This window comes from Drosophila miranda (genome assembly GCF_003369915.1).
Source record: "Drosophila miranda strain MSH22 chromosome Y unlocalized genomic scaffold, D.miranda_PacBio2.1 Contig_Y2_pilon, whole genome shotgun sequence".
In the NCBI taxonomy this organism is placed as follows: Eukaryota; Metazoa; Arthropoda; class Insecta; order Diptera; family Drosophilidae; genus Drosophila; species Drosophila miranda.
Genome location: NW_022881614.1, coordinates 22,892,261 through 22,915,845, shown reverse-complemented (window position 1 = coordinate 22,915,845; position 23,585 = coordinate 22,892,261). Strand labels below are relative to the sequence as shown.

General features: G+C 39.4%; 1 non-coding gene across 1 annotated transcript; it reads left to right on the top strand.

Annotated features, from left to right (window-relative positions):
• The first annotated feature begins 53 nt into the window (after positions 1-53).
• Positions 54-5,250, top strand: LOC117194222. The gene has a single exon (XR_004474788.1). It is a non-coding gene; the product is annotated as a large subunit ribosomal RNA (ribosomal RNA).
• Positions 5,251-23,585: the final 18,335 nt, after the last annotated feature.

The window sequence follows — 23,585 nt, the reverse complement described above, 5'->3', positions numbered from 1 at the left end:
ATGTTTTCATTAATCAATATAATAATATAGTGTAATTATCATATACGTATATACAACCTCAACTCATATGGGACTACCCCCTGAATTTAAGCATATTAATTAGGGGAGGAAAAGAAACTAACCAGGATTTTCTTAGTAGCGGCGAGCGAAAAGAAATCAGTTCAGCTCTAAGTCACTTTGTCTATATGGCAAACGTGAGATGCAGTGTATGGAGCGTCAATATTCTAGTATGAGAAATTAACGATTTAAGTCCTTCTTAAATGAGGCCATTTACCCATAGAGGGTGCCAGGCCCGTATAACGTTAATGATTACTAGATGATGTTTCCAAAGAGTCGTGTTGCTTGATAGTGCAGCACTAAGTGGGTGGTAAACTCCATCTAAAACTAAATATAACCATGAGACCGATAGTAAACAAGTACCGTGAGGGAAAGTTGAAAAGAACTCTGAATAGAGAGTTAAACAGTACGTGAAACTGCTTAGAGGTTAAGCCCGATGAACCTGAATATCCGTTATGGAAAATTCATCATTAAAGTTGTAATATTTTAAAAATATTATAATAATAGTGTGCATTTTTTCCATATAAGGACATTGTAATCTATTAGCATATAACAAATTTATCATAAAATATGACTTATAGTTTATTCAAATTATTATGCTTGCATTTTAACATAGAATAAATGTCATTAATTTGATAGTGTTGATAAATTCAATTTAATACAGTGCGTTAATATTTCGAAATTATATAATGGCATAATTATCATCGATTTTTGTGTTTATTATATGCATTTGTATGATTAACAATGCGAAAGATTCAGGATACATTCGGGACCCGTCTTGAAACGCGGACCAAGAAGTCTAACATATGTGCAAGTTATTGGGAGATAAACCTAATAGCGTAATTAACTTGACTAATAATGGGATTAGTTTTTTAACTATTTATAGATAATTAACACAATCGCGGGGCGTTCTATATAGTTATGCATAATAATATTTATATTAATTATGCCTCTAACTAGAACGTACCTTGAGCATATATGCTGTGACCCGAAAGATGGTGAAATATAATTGATCAGGTTGAAGTCAGGGGAAACCCTGATGGAAGACCGAAACAGTTCTGACGTGCAAATCGATTGTCAGAATTGAGTATAAGGCGAAAGACCAATCGAACCATCTAGTAGCTGGTACCTTCCGAAGTTTCCCTCAGGATAGCTGGTGCATTTTAATGTTATATAAAATAATCTTATCTGGTAAAGCGAATGATTAGAGGCCTTAGGGTCGAAACGATCTTAACCTATTCTCAAACTTTAAATGGGTAAGAACCTTAACTTTCTTGATATGAAGTTTAAGGCTATGATATAATGTGCCCAGTGGGCCACTTTTGGTAAGCAGAACTGGCGCTGTGGGATGAACCAAACGTAATGTTACGGTGCCCAAATTAACAACTCATGCAAAACAGCGGGACGGTGATCATGGAAGTCGAAATCCGCTAAGGAGTGTGTAACAACTCACCTGCCGAAGCAACTAGCCCTTAAAATGTATGGCGCTTAAGTTGTATACCTATACATTACCGGTAAAGTAGATGATTTATATCACTTGTGATATAAATTTTGAAATTTTAGTGAGTAGGAAGGTACAATGGTATGCGTAGAAGTGTTTGCCGTAAGCCTTCATGGAGCTGCCATTGGCACAGATCTTGGTGGTAGTAGCAAATAATCGAATGAGACCTTGGAGGACTGAAGTGGAGAAGGGTTTCGTGAGAACAGTGGTTGATCACGAGTTAGTCGGTCCTAAGTTCAAGGCGAAAGCCGAAAATTTTCAAGTAAAAAATCAGTGAGTAATATTGTCAAATCTTTTATGATTTTTAAATACTTGCATAATTTTGAACGAAAGGGAATACGGTTCCAATTCCGTAACCTGTTGAGTATTCGTTTGTTATTAAATATGGGCCTAGTAATCTTCCTGGCAACAGGAACGACCATAAAGAAGCCGTCGAGAGATATCGGAAGAGTTTTCTTTTCTGTTTTATAGCCGTACTACCATGGAAGTCTTTCGCAGAGAGATATGGTAGATAGGCTACTGTTGTGTCGATATTTTCTCCTCGGACCTTGAAAATTTATGGTGGGGAAACGCAAACTTCTCAACAGGCCGTACCAATATCCGCAGCTGGTTTCCAAGGTGAAGAGTCTCTAGTCGATAGAATAATGTAGGTAAGGGAAGTCGGCAAATCCGTAACTTCGGGATAAGGATTGGCTCTGAAGATTGAGATAGTCGGGCTTGATTGGGAAACAATAACATGGTTTATGTGCTCGTTCTGGGTAAATAGAGTTTCTATCATTTATGGTAGTTACTTGTTCCCCGGATAGTTTAGTTACGTAGCCAATTGTGGAACTTTCTTGCTAAAATTTTTAAGAATACTTATTGGGTTAAACCAGATAGTTCTTATTAATTATAACGATTATCAATTAACAATCAATTCAGAACTGGCACGGACTTGGGGAATCCGACTGTCTAATTAAAACAAAGCATTGTAATGGCCCTAGCGGGTGTTGACACAATGTGATTTCTGCCCAGTGCTCTGAGTGTCAAAGTGAAGAAATTCAAGTAAGCGCGGGTCAACGGGAGCCAAATGCCTGGATGAAAATGGATGAAAATGAATGGATTAAAGAGATTCCTACTGTCCCTATCTACTATCTAGCGAAACCACAGCCAAGGGAACGGGCTTGGAATAATTAGCGGGGGTAAGAAGACCCTTTTGAGCTTGACTCTAATCTGGCAGTGTAAGGAGACATAAGATGTGTAGCATAAGTGGGAGATATTAGATTTCGGTTTGGACAATGTTTCGACAATGAAATACACTACTCTTATTGTTTCCTTACGGATATATTTATTATATCTTATGGTATTGGGTTTTGATGCAAGCTTCTTGATCAAAGTATCACGAGTTTGTTATATATATATATATAATTAGCGGGGAAAGAAGACCCTTTTGAGCTTGACTCTAATCTGGCAGTGTAAGGAGACATAAGATGTGTAGCATAAGTGGGAGATATTAGATTTCGGTTTGGACAATGTTTCGACAATGAAATACACTACTCTTATTGTTTCCTTACGGATATATTTATTATATCTTATGGTATTGGGTTTTGATGCAAGCTTCTTGATCAAAGTATCACGAGTTTGTTATATAATCGCAAACAAATTCTTTAATGAGAAAATGCATATGTATATGTATTTTCAATTTGAAAATTTGGTATTACTCCAATTACTCAGGTATGATCCAATTCAAGGACATTGCCAGGTAGGTAGTTTGCCTGGGGCGGTACATAACTCAAATAATAACGGAGGTATCCCAAGGCCAGCTCAGTGCGGACAGAAACCACACATAGAGCAAAAGGGCAAATGCTGACTTGATCTCGGTGTTCAGTACACACAGGGACAGCAAAAGCTCGGCCTATCGATACTTTTGGTTTAAAGAGTTTTTAACAAGAGGTGTCAGAAAAGTTACCATAGGGATAACTGGCTTGTGGCGGCCAAGCGTTCATAGCGACGTCGCTTTTTATACCCGATACTCAAAATGAGTATTGGGGTATATTAGATTTGTGGTAAAAGTGGATGTGTGTAACGTCCAGAAGGAATCGTTACCGACCCCATAAAGTATATATATTCTTGATCAGCATCAATAGCCGAGTCGATTGAGCCCTGTCTGTCTGTCCGTCTGTCCGTCCGTCCGTCCGTCCGTCCGTCCGTCCGTCCGTCCCCTTCAGTGCTCGAAGACTATAAGAGCTAGAGCAACGATGTTTTGGATCCAGACTTCTGTGATATGTCACTGCTACAAAAATATTTCAAAACTTCGCCTCGCCCACTTCCGCTCCCACAAAGGACGAAAATCTGTGGCATTCACAATTTTAAAGATATGAGAAAACCAAAAACGTAGAATTGTAGAGAATGACCATATCTTTAAGACTGCGGAATCTGAATTGGATCGTATTATTATTATAGCCAGCATCAAGAAAACAATTTAATTTTTTCTCGCCCTGTGTCTCTCTAACACACACGTAGCATAGGCGGCTTTGCTTAGAGTAAAACATTAGCGCCTAGATATCAGAGACTATAAAAGCTAGAGCAACCAAATTTGGTATCCACACTCCTAATATATCGGACCGAGACGAGTTTGTTTCAAAATTTCGCCACACCCCCTTCCGCCCCCGCAAAGGACGAAAATCTGAGGATATTCAAAAATCTCAGAGACTATTAAGGCTAGAGTAACCAAATTTGGTATCCGCACTTCTGTTAGATCTTACTATAAAACGTGTATCTCAAAATTTCGCCCCACCTTCTTCCGCCCACACAAAGCACGAAAATCTGTTGCATCCACAATATTGCACATTCGAGAAAACTAAAAACGCAGAATCATAGATAATGACCATATCTATCAGATTGCTGAATCTGGATCAGATCAGATCATTTTTATAGCCAATAGGAACAAATCAATTTGCAGTGGTTACGCAGCGCCCGACGTCACGCTCAGACTGATTTTCTGTCTCTCTCGCACGCACTCTTTGTCGTGTCGTTTAATATTAGCGGCGTCTGCCGGAGGAGAGCCATACTGACTTAGTATCGGGTATAACCGTAGAGTTGCGGTGTCCGCAGCAACTCACAACGTTCCCCCTCGTTGATCCTTCGATGTCGGCTCTTCCTATCATTGTGAAGCAAAATTCACCAAGCGTTGGATTGTTCACCCATGCAAGGGAACGTGAGCTGGGCTTAGACCGTCGGGAGACATGTTAGTTTTACCCTACTAATGACAAAACGTTGTTGCGACAGCATTCCTGCGTAGTACGAGAGGAACCGCAGGTACGGACCAATGGCACAATACTTGTTCGAGCAAACAGTGGTATGACGCTACGTCCGTTGGATTATGCCTGAACGCCTCTAAGGTCGTATCCGTGCTGGACTGCAATGATAAATAAGGGGCAATTTGCATTGTATGGCTTCTAAACAATTAAAAGTTTATAATTTATTGTATAAACGACAATGGATGTGATGCCAATGTAATTTGTAACATACTAAATTGGGAGGATCATCGATCACCTGATACCGCGCTGGTTGTATATAAAAACATTATTTAACACAATGACAAAGTCTAGAATCAATTGTAAACGACTTTTGTAACAGGCAAGGTGTTGTAAGTGGTTGAGCAGCTGCCATACTGCGATCCACTGAAGCTTATCCTTTGCTTGATGATTCGATATATAAATTTATTCTTTGTATATGAAAATTATTTTTATATATTTATATGAATATACCTATAAATGGTCATATATATATATATAGTGACATATCCATAATTCCCCACATCCCATACACATTATGTTTATGTACAATTCATCCACCCTATCCACACAAGTAACAGGACCCCACTCAAGAATCAATAACTGTTTCTTCCCATACTCCAAGCTAGGGCCCCCCATAATATAAACAATGGACCACATTGTTTCATCAACATTAGAATCACGCCACTCTCGAGAAATCGATTCTTTAGAATCACGCCACTCATGAGGACCAATCAAAGCTAGACATAAAACCAAGGAGTATCACATTCCTAGCTCCGTCATGTAATGCAACACCGATCGCCAGCAGTGGATGCCTTTCATCAAAGCCGACGCATCCCCAAATATCGATCCAGGCACGTACGCCACCGACACGAAGATGCAGCCGAGGAAAGCAACGCCCGAAGCCAGAGTCGGGAGTTCCAAGAGAAGGGCTCATGGAAACTAGCCAGCAGCAAAGAGATCAGTTCCGTTTGAGACAAGCAGACGTAAAGTTAAGTCGGGGAATTCAACCAATCTTGTGACATAAAGAAATTAAGTACTAAAAATAAAATCTTTTTTAAAAACTAAATTTTGAGTTGCGGATATTTAACTGGCGCAGTCGGTAGGATTTCGCTTAAAATTAACTCCTATATTTCGGTAATGGTCAGCTTGTGTAATTTCTAATTACTGTGATCACGTAATCCCGGAATCGTTAATAAAATTGTGAAATCCGCCAAAGAACCTATGTGTTACGAGCACATACGATTTGCAAAACTAAAATTAAGTGAACTGAAGTAAGCGGAGATAGTGATCCACCAAGAACAGTGAAACACTAAATACAAAATGAAAAAACTTACAAGTGAACCAAAATAAAGTTAAAAACTACTGAAAACAAAACAAAACCCAATCAACACCAACAACATGGCGTTACCACCACTATCATTGAGCGAAATCCACTTGAACCAGGCACTGCTGTCGATCAGACAAATACCTGCCTATGACGGTTCATCTGGACAGCTAAGCTCATTTATCAAACGAATCGAATATGTATGCGGATTATATCCAACTGAAGATCTTTGCCAACAAAGGATCCTATGTGGAGCGACCGAGATCCAACTGTCAGGAGAGGCACAACGCATATCGCAAATGATACAACCCAACACGTGGCTCGAACTGAAGACGGCGCTGATCAACGAGCTCAAAAATCACACACCATATGAAGAACTCCTACGACAACTATACACCACCAGATTCAACGGCAGTCTTCGTCAGTTTATAGAAGAATTAGAGATAAAAGCATTATTAATAAACAATAAGCTAAACTTAGAAAACATACCAGAAAATAATGTCATTTATAAAAACGCTTTGAACAACACAATTAAAGATGTCATTACTCGAAAACTTCCTGACAGAATGTTCATGACCTTAGCAAGAAAAGATATTACCACATTGTCTAATCTTAAGAAGGCAGCACAAGAAGAAGGATTGTACGAAGCTAGTACAACAGATTCAGGTACAAATAAAGATCAATCGAAATCGTCTCAATCAAATCGAAAGAATGTTGGAAACTATTATCCAAATTATAATACTACTAACTATCACAATCAAACTCAGAGTTCATCTGGAACAGGTCAGACTAATCGAACAAATCAAAAATTCCCAAAATCCTGGATTATACAATGAGTTCAAAAATTCCTTGAATCAAGGTAGGGCTCAGAATCCATTCAATCAGCAAATATCTCAAAACCAAGCTAGTGAGAGTGGACCCAACCAACCTACTAAAAGAGGGAGGGAGAGCCAGAGTGGCCAAACGAAGATGGACGTAAATTTGCATCAAGCCGCCTCGGAAGAAACCGAGGAGGACCCTATATAAACATTACCATTAATAAAAGAATATTAAGGTGTATCGCTGACTCGGGATCATCGATCAACATCATGAAAGAAAATTATACAGATTCCGAGATAAAAGACGATAACCTTACGGTCCATACCATCAATGGACCTGTCCGTTTAACTAAGAGTATAATGAGGAATGCGAACAAAACATGTCCGTCCGAACAAAAGTTCTACATACATAACTTTTCCGAAAATTATGATATTTTATGAGGAAGAGAATACTTGATGGCAAGTAAAGACGTCATCGATTACAGAAATGACACTGTAACACTAGGAGCTAGGTCGTACCCAATCATTCAGAGTGGAGAAGCTATTGAAGCCGGCAAGACCGCACAGAAGTTCACTGATCCCTCTACAAAAGAAGAGAAGATCGCACCTAAGTGCCTTGACCCATCTCCAGAGGGAGATCAATACTTCGCTTCCGCTCTAGACAGTGAATTAAGGGAATTCTATTCTACCTTCGAGCAAGTCTGTACATATAGTTGTACAATCCCAGGACGCAAGCTATCGAGCTTCCTTCGCTGCAATTGTCACCAACTCAATTGCGGAAATGCAGCCTAACTTCGGCGTAGACGCAAAGGATTGGCCAATGCCGAATAATCTAAAACTAGCTGATCCTAATTTCTCCAAGCCACAACGTATCGATCTGTTGATAGGTTCTGGTTTGTTCTTCGATTTAATGTGCGTCGGACAGATTCGACTATCAGCCCAATTGCCAACATTGCAGGAGACTAAACTTGGTTGGATAGTATCAGGAAGCATTGATAGCTCGGAAAATAAGCGTGCAGCTTTAGCCGCTTTTGAAAATTCCTCGTGCATCTCTATTGACTATTTTCGACCCACAACGCTGGAGTACCAAAACTTAGAGCGGCAATGCAGGAAGCAGCTGCTCGAGTGCCAGGTGCAAGTGGAAAAACTGCGATCGGAGAATCAGGAACTGCAGCGCGAACTTTTCCATATATTAAAAACCTACATATTCACGCTAAATGAAATTCAACTTTCAACAATTTCTACATTGCCAAATTTCCTGCCATTCTATGCAATTACAGAGGTTCCCGATGATCAAGACGTAATCACGACAAGCCGCCTTCGTAAAGAAGCGCCGATTGCTGCGTTCGACGATCATCCCAGCGTAGCCGCCAGCTGCGCCCAAGCAAGCATCTTCAAGAGGGCCGTTGGAAAAATAGCGGTTCTGCCCCTTCAGGATGGATCTGTTGAAAGCCTTTGCCTTCCAACGGGGGGTGAATGTTCGGAGCAGAACCCAGCCGATTAGCTGCTTGCCAAATAGCACCTAATTCTTGGCCCTCAGCCGCTTATTTTGTTTGTTACTTATGTCTATGTCACTCATTTGTTTGTTAAAGCTTTGCGCTTGCTTGCCCTGCTAAACGCTCTCTGCCAGCTCGCTCTTCGCTATCTCCGCTTTGCGTATGCCTACCGACGTCGGACGAGCGAAGCTGCGCTTAGCGATCGGAGCGGCAATGTAAAGAGCAGGCAAGCCACACTTGCAATTTTGATGTCACGCATTAAAGAACATATCGTAATTTTATTTCTGCGCCGAGTTTTATTAAATTCGAAATAATTAGTCGGCCGATTGGGGATAAAAAACATTATCTCCGGGTAATAGTATTTTCCCCTAAACCAATTGACGGTTTTCTCTATCCCTGGATGGAGTAAGCCTTTATGATTCTTTAATATGGTTTCTTTAAATTCAGCGTAATTCTGAATATCTAGGAGTTTTGTGCTTGATTTAATAGCTTTGGTTATATTGTTAGAATTAATGATTTCTAAATAGGCTTTTTGGAATGGAGGAAAATCTATTTCGTTATGGATATATAATGCGCTCTTTTTGGTGCATAGATATTCCTTTATTATATCCTTCGCTAAGGTGTTAGTCATTTCCTTATACGTGATCTTGATGATTAGCTTGTGAAAATAACGAATTGTTTCTACCTTATCTTCATTGCCTTTTATTAGCTCAATTGGTCGATTGTAATAGTTAATTGGTCTTTCCGTGATAGCAATGTGATTTAGATTGTCTTCCTGTGCGCTATGTACAGTTGCACCAACGCTATTGGAAGCTTCTCCAAGGAGATTTTCATTAATCTTTACCCTTGATAAGGCATCAGCTACATGATTTTCTTTGCCTGGTAGATATTTCATTTTAAAATCAAACTCATTCAGTTTTATTTTCCACCTTTGTAATTTCATATTTGGCTCCTTGAGGTTGTTCAACCAAATCAAGGGTTTATGATCGCTTTGTATCTCGAATGTTCTACCGAACAGGTATGAACGGAAATACTTGGTTGCCCATACGATCGCTAATAATTCCTTTTCGATGGCTGAATAGTTTATTTCATGTTCATTTAGGGTTCTGCTAGCGTAGCAGATCGGTTTGTGTTCTTGTGACAAAACCGCTCCCAATGCTATGTTACTAGCGTCGGTTGTTACCGTGAACATTTTGTCAAAGTCTGGGAACGCAAGGATAGGGTCTGAGGTGATGAGTACTTTTAGTCTCTCAAATGCCTCGACGTACTTTTCTTCCTTGGGGTCTATGACAGCTCCTTTCTTTAGTTTGAGTGTCATGGGTTTTGCTATGTTTGCAAAATTAGGAATGAATTTCCCGTAGAACCCGTACAGACCTAAGAATGACTTTATTTGTTTAGTCGTTTCTGGTATTGGAAATTTGACAATGGCAGAGATTTTGCCTGGATTTGGTACTATTCCTTCATGACCTAGGAATTCAGTTTCCTTTTTCATGAATTCACATTTATCCATTTGTAGCTTCAAGTTGGCGTCTCTCAACTTTCTAAATACTCTCCTTAGTGACAACAAGTGTTCTTCCAATGAAGTGGAAAATATAATGATGTCATCTAAGTATACAAAGCAATTTTTGAAGATTAACTCTTCTAGCAGATTGTTCATACATCTTTGGAAGGTAGCTGGGGCAGTGGTTAGCCCAAAGGGCATACGAGTGAACTCGTAATGTCCATGCTTAGTGGAGAACGCAGTTTTGGGGATTGAGCTAGGTTCCATGGGTATTTGATGGAAACCTTTTGCTAAATCGATTGTCGTAAAATACTTACATTTACCTAGTTTGTCTAGGATTTCATCCATTCGTGGAGTTGGGAATTTGTCCTTAACTGTTATTTCATTTAGACTTCTATAGTCTACTACCATTCGATATTTTTGCTTTCCTGAAGCATCCATCTTCTTCGGAATCATAGATATGGGCGAGCAGTAAGGAGAATTCGACTTTCGAATTATTCCCTGCCTGATCATATCTTTGATTTGCTGGTTTACCTCCTGATCATGTATCTGGGCATATTTGTATGGTCGTCTGTAGACCGGGTCTTCATGTTGAGTTTTGATCTCGTGCTTGATTGTACTTGTGAAAGTCAAATTGTCACCTTCTCTGTACTGCACATCCTTAAACTCATATAAGACCTTCTTTAACTCTTCCCTCTCTTCGTCGTTTAAGTGTTCCAATCTTAATTGATTGGCAATTGGGCTGATAGTCGAATCTGTCCGACGCACATTAAATCGAAGAACAAACCAGAACCTATCAACAGATCGATACGTTGTGGCTTGGAGAAATTAGGATCAGCTAGTTTTAGATTATTCGGCATTGGCCAATCCTTTGCGTCTACGCCGAAGTTAGGCTGCATTTCCGCAATTGAGTTGGTGACAATTGCAGCGAAGGAAGCTCGATAGCTTGCGTCCTGGGATTGTACAACTATATGTACAGACTTGCTCGAAGGTAGAATAGAATCTCCGATTCCAGAGATGTGAACATAAGACGAGCGATGATCCAACTGCAACTGATCAGCAAGTCTAGATGTTACAAAGTTTGCCTGTAATGCAGAATCCAAAATGGCACGACATGGGATAAGTGCTCCATAACGATCTGTTACATGGACGAGGGCAGTAGGTAGCAGCACGTTCTGGCTAGGCTGAGATTTCTGGATCGAGGGGGGAGGGCTAGAACACCCGCTTGCTAGAAGCACAGTCGCGGCCTCTTGCTGGATCGATTCCTCGGCCGGTGAAGAGGAAGATGAAGCACCAGTTCCCGATGGAATGTGGAGTAGCGTGTGATGTTTGGCCTGGCAATGCCTGCAAAGTCCTGACCTGCACCTCTGCAATTCATGGCCTTTGTTGAGGCAGTTCAAACACAAGCGGCTCTTCTTTGCTTCTTTGTATCGTTCAAACGCAGAGAGATTCAGGAATGCCTGACATCTAGATATGTAATGCTCGGAGGAATTGCAATGGTTACATATGGGGTTAGGATGGTCGTTACTGGAGGTGATAAGGGTGACAGGATTGTCTTCTCCCACCTGTTGACTAGGACTTGTTGCCATGGCTGATCCCAAATTCTCCAGCATCCGACATCTCGCTTCCAAAAATGAGGCCATGCTTGACCACCGAGGCAATCCTGACGTCGGCAAGTTCTCTTCCCATTTCTCCTTTGTTTTGTGGTCCAGTTTCGTGCCTATGATGAAGATCAGCAACCCATCCGAAATCTCCTGCGGGGTCGCCAAGGTCTGAAGTGCACGCAAGTGCGAATTGATTTTGTCGCTGAGCGCGCGCAGGCCGATAGCTGAGCCCTTCTCCACCCCTTGCAGCCCGAAAATAGCCTTGACGTGTGCCTGAAAATGTAACAGTTTATTATCGAATCGCAACATTAGCAAATTCAACGCCTTGTCGTAATTCTCCTCAGAAAGTTCCAAGGAACGAATCGTATCCAGCGCAGCACCATCTAGACATCCACGAAGATATTGGAATTTTTTGATGATTGGTATACGATGGTCCTTTCCCCCGAATCGCGGAAGCTGCAACTCGGGCATTCGAGAACGGCCTATACTATTATAGGCGAACAACGACGAATTCCCCTCGAGAGTATGCCGAGCCGTTGAATTGGCAACATTTACCGTGCGAGCAGCCATCAACTCCCGCGACAGCCTGGACCTAACCTTGATATAAACATTCGAAAAGTCCAGCCGGGCATCATGGGCTAACTGCAGGAAATCCAGCCTTTCAAGGCTCGTTTGAGCGGCATCGAAATCCGCATTCATTCGCTCGATTTGCTCTAAGCGAGCTTGAAGTTCTGCCTCATCTAACTCGGCAAGCTCGTCCTTGGTGAGAAAGCGATCCATGGCCTTTAGTTGAGGATGGACGCGCGATGGACTCGGCCTTGTGCTTGTAGAAATCTACATCCCTCGGCATTGCTGCGTTCGCGACATTGGTAGGCTCAGGTGCTGCCATGTTGAGGTTTTAAAAGAGTCACTCAGCACGACCGAAAAAGACACCCTGTATACGTATAAACGTGGGAACCCAAAGCAAAGGGATTACAGCTAATGCCTTTAGCTGTGCGGCTGTGCGAGCTGTCCGATTCCGCTTTGTACTCCGCTTGTGTGTATTAGTGAGTTCGCTGCACTGCCTACCGCACTGCCTACCGCACTGCACTGACCGAATTGTCGCGACAGAGAAATTAATAGCCAGCAATGCGTGTATGTAGGTGTATGTAAGTGTGTTTTAGCACCGAATTGTGCTTAACCGCCGAAAATTTGCTAGGGCTAACGAATGTCGATCGCGAATGATTATAAATTGACACTGCAACTCAGAGATCACGTCGGGGTCACCAAATTTTATGTGGAGATAATGTTTTTTATCCCCAATCGGCCGACTAATTATTTCGAATTAAATAAAACTCGGCGCAGAAATAAAATTACGATATGTTCTTTAATGCGTGACATCCAAATTGCAAGTGTGGCTTGCCTGCCCTTTACATTGCCGCTCCGATCGCTAAGCGCAGCTTCGCTCGGCCGACGTCGGTAGGCAGACGCAAAGCGGAGATAGCGAAGAGCGAGCTGGCAGAGAGCGTTTAGCAGGGCAAGCAAGCGCAAAGCTTTAACAAACAAATGAGTGACATAGACATAAGTAACAAACAAAATAAGCGGCTGAGGGCCAAGAATTAGGTGCTATTTGGCAAGCAGCTAATCGGCTGGGTTCTGCTCCGAACACCCGGATTATCAAAAACTAATCCAAAACATCATGAACGAATGTCCTACTTGTAATATTGCCAAAACAGAGCATAGAAATACGAAGTTGGCATTCGAAACTACACCGGAAATACTGAACATCAGAGAGAAATACGTCATAGATTTCTATATGGTTGGTAACCAACAGTTCCTATGATGTATTGACGTATACTCGAAGTTTGCCACTCTTGTAGAAGTAAAAAGTCGTGACTGGTTAGAAGCAAAAAGAGCCATCATGAAAGTTTTTAACGAGATGGGCAAACCAATTGAAATCAAAGCCGATAAAGATTCAGCTTTTATGTGCACAGCATTGCAAGCATGGCTGAATACGGAAAACGTCAAAATAGAGATCACTTCCAGCAAAAATGGAATATCTGACGTAGAAAGATTTCATAAAACAGTAAATGAAAAATTAAGAATAATATCTAGCGAGGATAACCCAGAAGATAGATTCACGAAGTTTGAATTAATTCTTTATACTTATAATCATAAAACCAAACATAATACCACAAATAGGACACCAGCTGATATATATTCATTTATGCAGGCTCACCTGATTATGACACCCAACTAAATAAAGTGAATAAAATCACTCAATTAAATAAAAACCGCATAGAGTATGAAGTAGATACCCGCTATAAACTATCACCTCTAGTTAAGTCTAAGGTAACAAATCCTTTCAAAAGGACGGGCGAAATTAGACAGGTAGACGAAAAACATTATGAAGAAAAGAATAGGGGTAGGAAAATAACTCATTATAAATCAAAATTCAAGAAAAAGAAGAAATCTAATAGAAGCAAATATAATAATTCCAGAGAAACCGAGGAAGTTAATGGAATCGGCGAACTTCAACACAATTAAAATCCTCATCTTCCTCATAATTACCATCGTAATGACACAGGGCCAAAACATAGAAATAAATCCTATAAAATCCCAAAACGGATATATGATATTCAAAACTGGATCGATTAACATACCTATCAATTACGAATACCATTATCTAACTGTTAATGTAACTAAAACCGAAGAACTATACCAAAATTTATTAATGCAAGCCACTAAATTCCAGGACATAATCCAAATAAAATATCTAGTAGACAAATTGCAAAGAGAAATGAACGGGCTAAAAGTAACCAAAAGAAATAAAAGAGGACTAATCAATATAGTAGGAACAGCCTACAAATATCTCTTTGGAACACTAGATCAGGAAGATAAAGTCGATTTGGAACAAAAAATAGAAAATTTAGCCAGCCATAGCATTCAAATGAATGAACAAATTTTGGTAATAGATGCAGTTAATAGCGGAATAAACGTTATAAACAAACTAAATGAAGAAAAAGACAGGAATCAACAAATAGAAATTTTGATATTCAATCTACAACATTTCACAGAATATATCGAAGATATAGAACTAGGTATGCAATTAACTAGGCTCGGTATATTTAATCCAAAATTATTAAAACAAGACTACCTGGAACAAATAAATTCTGAGAAAATACTAAATATAAAAACCTCCATGGCTAAAATCCGATACCAACGAAATTCTAATAATTTCCAACATTCCCAAAGACATTACAAAAGCACCAATCTATAAAATCGTTCCGTATCCAGACGAATTAAATAACATGTTAACAGATATGACATACGACAAGTACTACATAAAAAATGAAGAAGTATTTGTTAAAGAAACTAGATTGAAAACCAATGACAATTGTATAAAAGGAATTTTAATGCAAATTCCCACTAAATGTCCATATTCCAAAACTTTTCAAAACTTTCAAATAAACTTTATTGAACCCAATATACTAATCACATGGAATCTTCCAAAAACAACGCTAAACCAAAATTGTGTAAACCAAGAAATCATAGCGGAAGGAAATACCATTATAAAAATCTACAACTGTTCAATCCAATTAAATGAATTTACAATATCAAACACAATGTTAGATTTTGCCCAGAATGTTTATGTCAACAACAACATAACTAAAATAAACCCACTGTCGTATGTCCAAACTAATGAAATAATTATGCAATACACCAAATATAGTAACCTATTACAAATAAGTCTACTAATTTCATTTGTCATAATTATATTAGTACTACTAAGTTATGTAGCTGTTAAATTTAAGAAAACTTCTAAAAGAGTCACGGTTAAATGTATTAACCCTATAATAGAAGCAGAAGAGGAACCAACCTCAGCCACCGCACTTGACACCCCGTCACTATACCCGAGGGTAATCGGATAGGGACAGGCTAATAACAAACGTTGGGGGAGTGACATATCCATAATTCCCCACATCCCATACACATTATGTTTATGTACAATTCATCCACCCCATCCACACAAGTAACAGGACCCCACTCAAGAATCAATAACTGTTTCTTCCCATACTCCAAGCTAGGGCCCCCCATAATATAAACAATGGACCACATAGTTTCATCAACACTAGAATCACGCCACTCTCGAGAAATCGATTCTTTAGAATCACGCCACTCATGAGGACCAATCAAAGCTAGACATAAAACCAAGGAGTATCACATTCCTAGCTCCGTCATGTAATGCAACACCGATCGCCAGCAGTGGATGCCTTTCATCAAAGCCGACGCATCCCCAAATATCGATCCAGGCACGTACGCCACCGACACGAAGATGCAGCCGAGGAAAGCAACGCCCGAAGCCAGAGTCGGGAGTTCCAAGAGAAGGGCTCATGGAAACTAGCCAGCAGCAAAGAGATCAGTTCCGTTTGAGACAAGCAGACGTAATGTTAAGTCGGGGAATTCAACCAATCTTGTGACATAAAGAAATTAAGTACTAAAAATAAAATCTTTTTTAAAAACTAAATTTCGAGTTGCGGATATTTAACTATATATATTAAAAAGAATATATTTTATATAAATATAGATAAATTATTTATCCTATATAATTTACGTTGGCTTGAATATGAATATAATTATATATTTTAAGTTTGTTATACTTAATTACATATGAAATGATACTTATAAAAATTGTATTATATGAACATACGAAACATAGATATATGCATATGTGCAAATGTGAATGTATATACATATATATTAAATAATATGAATGCAAATAGCTTGGAGTGATCGTATTTGGAACATTGAAGTATTTCTAATATTGGAATTTAATGATATGTGATATAAAAGCAAGAATTTAATAGTTTGGTATATAAAATGACAATATTATGGATATGGGGAATGTTTCCCCATATCCTAAAAATTATAACATGAGCATGATTTGATTTTTAATAGAGAAAATATTAAGATATATTTTATATACATATTTACAAAAATATATGTATATTTTTTATTAAAGTTATTTTATTTGCAAGACAGCAGAAGATCAGTATACAGAATTATATGTGCTTCCGAGTAACATACGCAAGAGACAGACGCCAAAAGAAAAATATCGATATGAGAACATCGATATGAGAACATATGATATGATATGATATGACAACAGGGCACATGCGCAGTGTTGTTAGAGATCAATATCTAATTATCGTGGCGGTCACTTTGAACACTCCTCCTCAACACAACGCATGTTTACAAACTTTAAATATACTTAACTAATATCCAATAACATGTCAAGCACTTATAAACGATCTTTTAAACCAAATGCGAATACAAATTTATGGTGCTTAACCTTGGCTAAGTTCTTTGTGAGGACATCTGCTATCATCTCATCGGTTGGCAGATACGCAATGTTGACTTCACCTCTCTTGAGAACCTCTCGAATATGATGTATCTTGACGTCGATGTGCTTTGTACGTGCATGAAACATGGGGTTTCTAGCAAGCTGCTGTGCTCCAATGTTGTCGCCGTACATCTGAATAGCTGACTCCTTGGACATCAGCTTCAAGTCAATCAGTAGGCTGCGAAAGTATATCGCCTCTTTTGCTGCAGATGATAAGGCTATGTACTCTGCCTCCGTGGAACTGAGGGCAACCGTCGATTGCTTTCTTGACTCCCAAGAAACCGCTCCTCCTGCCAACATGCATACATAGCCAGTGAATGACTTTCGGTTCGTCATATCACTTGCCCAATCTGCATCAACAAAACACTCAATTACCTTTCCTTGCTTTGTGTAGCATATCTCCCAGTCGATAGTTTTTGCCAAATATCGAAGGATGTGCTTGGCTGCCGCTTCATGCTCGGAATGAGGATCCTTGTTACGTTGTGCTAATTTGTTCACCGAATGCGCAATGTCCGGACGAGTCATAACAGCAAGATAAGATAACTCTCCAGTTAACCCTGCGGCAGTCCTCTTTGTTGCATGCCACCTGGTAACCAGCTTCAAGAGGCGTGGACGTCTGTTGACAATCTTTCAAATTGTACTGTTCGAGCAACTCTCTAATATACTTCCGTTGGCTGATTGAAATCGCACCCGTACTGCCTTCACGTTTCACCTCAATACCTAAAAAGTATTGCATAGGACCGATGTCAACCACATCAAATTCTGCTGCGATCTTTATCTTGATATCAGATATATCATCTAGGTCCTTACACGCCAAAATAATGTCATCTACGTAGACAGCTATTAGACACATATTTTTACCTGGCTTACAATACAGACAGGGTTCGTTGACAGTCGGTATAAAACCAATGCGTTTCAGCGTTGCATCCAACGTAGAGTTCCACACTCTTCCTGATTGTTTTAGGCCATATATACTTTTGTGAAGCCTCAAAACGTGATTTGGGTGAACTTCGCTGATGAAGCCCTCAGGTTGTCTCATAAAAACCTCATCTTCCAATTCGCCGTTGAGATACGCCGTGACAACATCCATTTGATGTAGGTGGAAACCATGTTCGACTGCAAGTGCAATTATCAACCTGATAGTTGCGTGGCGTACAACTGGTGCAAATGTTTCCTTGTAGTCGATCCCGTAGCGTTGGCTACAACCTTTCGCCAACAGACGTGATTTGAGCCTGTTCACGCTTCCATCCGGATTGGACTTAACTGCGTAAACCCATCTGCATCCAATGGACTTTTTCCCGCTAGGCAATTTAGTAAGCGAACACGTGCCGTTCTTCACGATAGATTCGTACTCGTCCTTCATTGATGCTTTCCATATCTCGCCTTCAGTAGACCGTTCAGCTTGTGCGTAGTTTTGTGGAACTTGTACGTCTGCTGCCAGTATCGCATTGAGCATATGATACTGCTTCCATGGTCGTCCTGGTTTGCCCGTCCGTACTATGGTTGGGCGTCCTGGTCCTCTTATTGGTTCTGGAATTACAAGAATGTCATTACTAGACCTAATCTCCTCCTGATTTTCTGGCTCATTTTCTGGATCTTTAAATTGCTCGCTATCCATTTCGGGTTCAGAGTCCTGGTTTTGTTGAACCTCAATTGATGCCATGTCATTGGAACACGATGCATCTAGTTTGCCCCCTTCAGGTTCTACAAAAATGACATCCCTACTCTCTACGAGTTTCTTGGTTTCTTTACTGACCAAACGGTATGCTTTGGCCGTATCCGAGTAGCCCACCATTGTATACTCTAAGCCTTTCTGTGCGAACTTTGATTTCTTTGTTTTATCTAGAGCTATCGCTACTGAGCCAAAAACTCTTAAATGCGATACCACTGGCTTTCTACCTGTCCATATTTCAAAAGGTGTCACCCCGCTCAAGCAGCTGCTTGCCACTCTATTTCGCAAATACGTGGCAGTTCGAATCGCTTCTGCCCAATAGCATTCACTTAACCCAGCATGCAGCAGCATACTTCTTGCCATTTCTACCAATGTTCTGTTGGCCCTTTCTGCAACTCCGTTTTGTTGAGGTGTATATGGCACTGTTAAGTTTCGCTTTATTCCATTTTGGTTTAGGTAATTATCAAAAACGTTTGATATGTATTCTCGGCCATTGTCGCTTCGTAAAACCTTGACTTTTCTCCCAGTTTGGCACTCAACTTGACTTTTAAATTCTTTAAAAGCCTCGAAAACCTGATCTTTGGTTTTTAGGAAACTTACTGATACATATCTTGAACAATCATCAATAAATGTGGCGAAATATCGATTGCCTCCCATTGACTGCTTTTGCATTGGACCGCATACATCAGTATGTATTAAGTCTAGAACGCCCTTTGGCCTGTTTGAGCAAGTCAAAAAATGGTTGCACGCAAATTTTACTTTTTGCGCATATTGCACACACTTGTTTTGGCTTGTATATGCCCTTGAGATCTATTACCATCTCCTTGTTAACCATTTCCTTTAATGCGTCAAAATGTACGTGGCCGAACCTATTGTGCCATTTGAATGCATCTGCTTCAACATTTACAATGTTCATACACTTTTCCTGATTGTCCTGAACCATAAACAATCCATTTTCCAGATGTGCCTTTATAACTATTTTTCCGTTTTCAAAAATCATCGCTTGATTTTTCTCAAACACAACTTTTTTTCCATGTTTTAATAGTTTTGTGACCGATATAAAATTGTACTGCAAATCTGGTACCAAGATAACCTTTTCCAGCGTAACGGATCTATCACCGAACTTTACTTGAACAGTTCCATGCCCTTCAGCAATAAGTGATTTACCGCCGGCTAAAAATACTTTTTGATTATCTTCCGTGAACGACACAAAGCGTTCCTTGTCACAACATAGATGCGCCGTTGCGCCACTGTCTATGCACCATGCATTTAACATCTGGTCATTTGGCTTAGCTAAACTTAGGATTGGTACATATTTTTCTGGTTCCACTTTGGCATATTCGGTTACGCAAAGCATTGTACCCAATCTTTCCCCGCTTTTACTGTTTGCGCCCTTGTTGTTTGCTCCTTCCTGCTTGCTTTTAGCACGGCATTCCGATTTAAAATGACCTTCCTTTCCGCACTTAAAACACTTTTTGCCCTTCTTAAAGTTTTTCTTAAAATTGTTGTTGTCATAGCTGACGTGTAGTTCCGCGCTACTTGTAATTTCCTTGCTAATGCTATCTTCCTGCCTATTCGCTTCTTCAGAAATTTGTATTTTTAGCATGCTCAAGCTCGGCAAATCATCTCGCGTCTAAATCGCAACAACAAAACTTTCATACGATTTAGGCAAACCATTTAGCAACACAACTGATAAGATCTTTTCATCAACCTTTATGTTGACCTCTGCTAAAGCCTCGTGTACCACCTGGAATTTCCGCAAATATTCCTGTGCACTTATACCATCCGACATTTTTAACGTCAACAATTGTTTAATTAAAAGCACTACCCTTGCTGGTCCGCTTGGCCTGTGAATTTTATTTATCTTTTGCCATGCCTGTGACGACGATTTTTATACCCGATACTCAAAATGAGTATTGGGGTATATTAGATTTGTGGTAAAAGTGGATGTGTGTAACGTCCAGAAGGAATCGTTTCCGACCGCATAAAGTATATATATTCTTGATCAGCATCAATAGCCGAGTCGATTGAGCCCTGTCTGTCTGTCCGTCTGTCCGTCCGTCCGTCCCCTTCAGCGCCTAGTGCTCAAAGACTATAAGAGCTAGAGCAACGATGTTTTGGATCCAGACTTCTGTGATATGTCACTGCTACAAAAATATTTCAAAACTTCGCCCCGCCCACTTCCGCCTCCACAAAGGACGAAAATCTGTGGCATCCACATTTTTAAAGATACGATAAAACCAAAAACGCAGAATCGTAGAGAATGACTATATGTTCTAGAGTGTAAAATCTCAACCAGATCGTATAATTATTATAGCCAGAATCAAGAAAACAATTTCATTCTTTCTCGCTCTGTCTCTCTCTAACACACAGGTTTCAGGGTCGGCTTTGCCAATTGCAAAATATGAGTTCAAGGATCTCAGAACCTATAAGAGCCAGAGCAACCAAATTTGGTATCCACACTCCTGTGATATCGGACCTTGACCGTTTCGTGTCCAAATTTCGCCACACCCCCTTCCGCCCCCGCAAAGGACGAAAATCTGGGGCATCCACAAATCTCAGCGACTATTAAGGCTAGAGTAACCAAATTTGGTATCCGCACTTCTGTTAGATCTCACTATAAAACGTATATCTCAGAATTTCGCCCCACCCCCTTCCGCCCCCACAAAAAACGAAAATCTGTTGCATCCACAATATTGCACATTCGAGAAAACTAACAACGCAGAATCATAGATAATGACTATATCTATCAGATTGCTGAATCTGGATCAGATCGGATCATTTTTGTAGCCAAAAGCAAGAAATCAATTTGCAGTGGCCACGCAGCGCCCGACGTCACGCTCAGACTGATTTTCTGTCTCTCTCGCACGCACTCTTTGTCGTGTGGTTCAATATTAGCGGCGTCTGCCGCAGGAGAGCCATACTGACTTAGTATCGGGTATAACTGTAGAGTTGCGGTGTACGCAGCAACTCACAACGTTCCCCCTCGTTAATATTGTTTAGTTGGGTCGATTTAACACAAAGTAAAATTGACGTCAACGCCTTTTGATCCTTTAGTTCAAAAGCTGCACGTTGCTCATTTGTTCCACTTTCACTAAGCTCAATTTTACCACTGACGTTTGGCCACAAATCATTTTGTATGAGAACACTTCTCATCAAAACTTCCCATGTGCTATAATTGTTTTCGTCCAGTTTCTCAATATTGAAATTCATATATCCACTCATTTTTTATACTTATTGTCCCACAGTGCAAAATTTGTAACTGTCGATCGTCTCATGCACAAAGAAACTACGACGACAATACTGTTGTCCGTGTGTTTCTTTTGTTTTTTCGTTTTCTCTTAAGTATCCCTCCGAGTTGCTATTTACACACATACACTCGGGATTTTCTATGCCTTGGTATACAAACTTTTGGGTATACACACTCGCGGTTTTGTGCGGCTTGGCATACGCACTTTTTGGTATACACACTTGAATCTCCGTTCGCTTTTGTGTTTCTTGATCCGTTGGGACTGCTTTATTTTGGACTTTAAACCACGGCAACGGTCCGATTCGCTGCAAAATTCTAATCAAAAAAACACAATGCGAATCTCCGTTGAATTTGTTCAACTTGTTCTTTTGCCTTTCTATGTACACACATACACTAATGAGTCTATGCCATTTTTTTAGCACTGCTTTTCACTAAGCACCAAACAATGTTTATTGTTTCTCACTGTTTCTGTTTTATACTGTTTCTGGGTGAATTGGTGTCTGGGCCCATAACCTGTTAAAGTTATTTTATTTGTAAGACAGCAGAAGATCAGTATACAGAATTATATGTGCTTCCGAGTAACATACGCAAGAGACAGACGCCAAAAGAAGAATATCGATATGAAAACATCGATATGCAGCAGGGCACATGCGCAGTGTTGTTAGAGATCAATATCTAATTATCGTGGCGGTCACTTTGAACATAATATAACATTATAACATAATCATAATGCGATTTTAAATATAGAAAATATAAAAATGTATTTAATATAAATATATCAATTACGTGTATATGTGAAATTAAAGCAAAGATACCAGCTGATATGATATTTTTCATGTAATGAATGATGAATGTAATGAAAAATAATTCATTTAATTACATATGATATGGGGAACATACTAAGCCGGCAATGTCTGTATATTTTACATGAGTATATATATATTTCTTAATATATATGAATAATTTTGAAGTGATAGTATAGTATTTTGTATTGAAATTCGAAAAGAACATATTGTTAAGAGGCACTCTCAAGTAAAAATACCAGATTTGCGGAAAGAGTGGCAGAAAACCTATATAGGGAGTGGTAGTCTCGTGCATGGTATTTTTCATATGATAAATTTATAATGAAAAATTATTAATTTAATTTCATATGATATGGAGAATATACTTAGCCGGCAATGTCTGTATATTTTATATGAATATATATAAATTTCTTAATTTATATGAATAATTTTGAAGTGATAGTATAGTATTTTTTATTAAAATACAAAAAGAAACTATTGTTAAGAGGCAAAAATACCCGATTTGCGGAAAGCATGGCAGAAAACCTATACATGATGGACAGTTGATGTCCATCGGTATTGTATACAATATTTGGTACAGTATTGTATATGATATTATTATATGTTGTCATTATACTCAAAGTAGTGTTTAATAGGAGATATTTGTTTTCAAATTGATCTTAATAAAGATAATATAGTGAAACTAACCAAGATATATACTATTTAGTATATATCATTTCTGTTTCGAATTATTATCGTGAATTTTTTGAAATGGTCTTATATGATTAAATATTGTATGAGTACCATTTCAACAATGTACCAGCATATAATCAAAGCGATTTATATGCAAATTCAAATATTGCCAAAATATATAAATTCCATTCCACATGAACTCATGTGCTTGGTTTTATTTAATGTA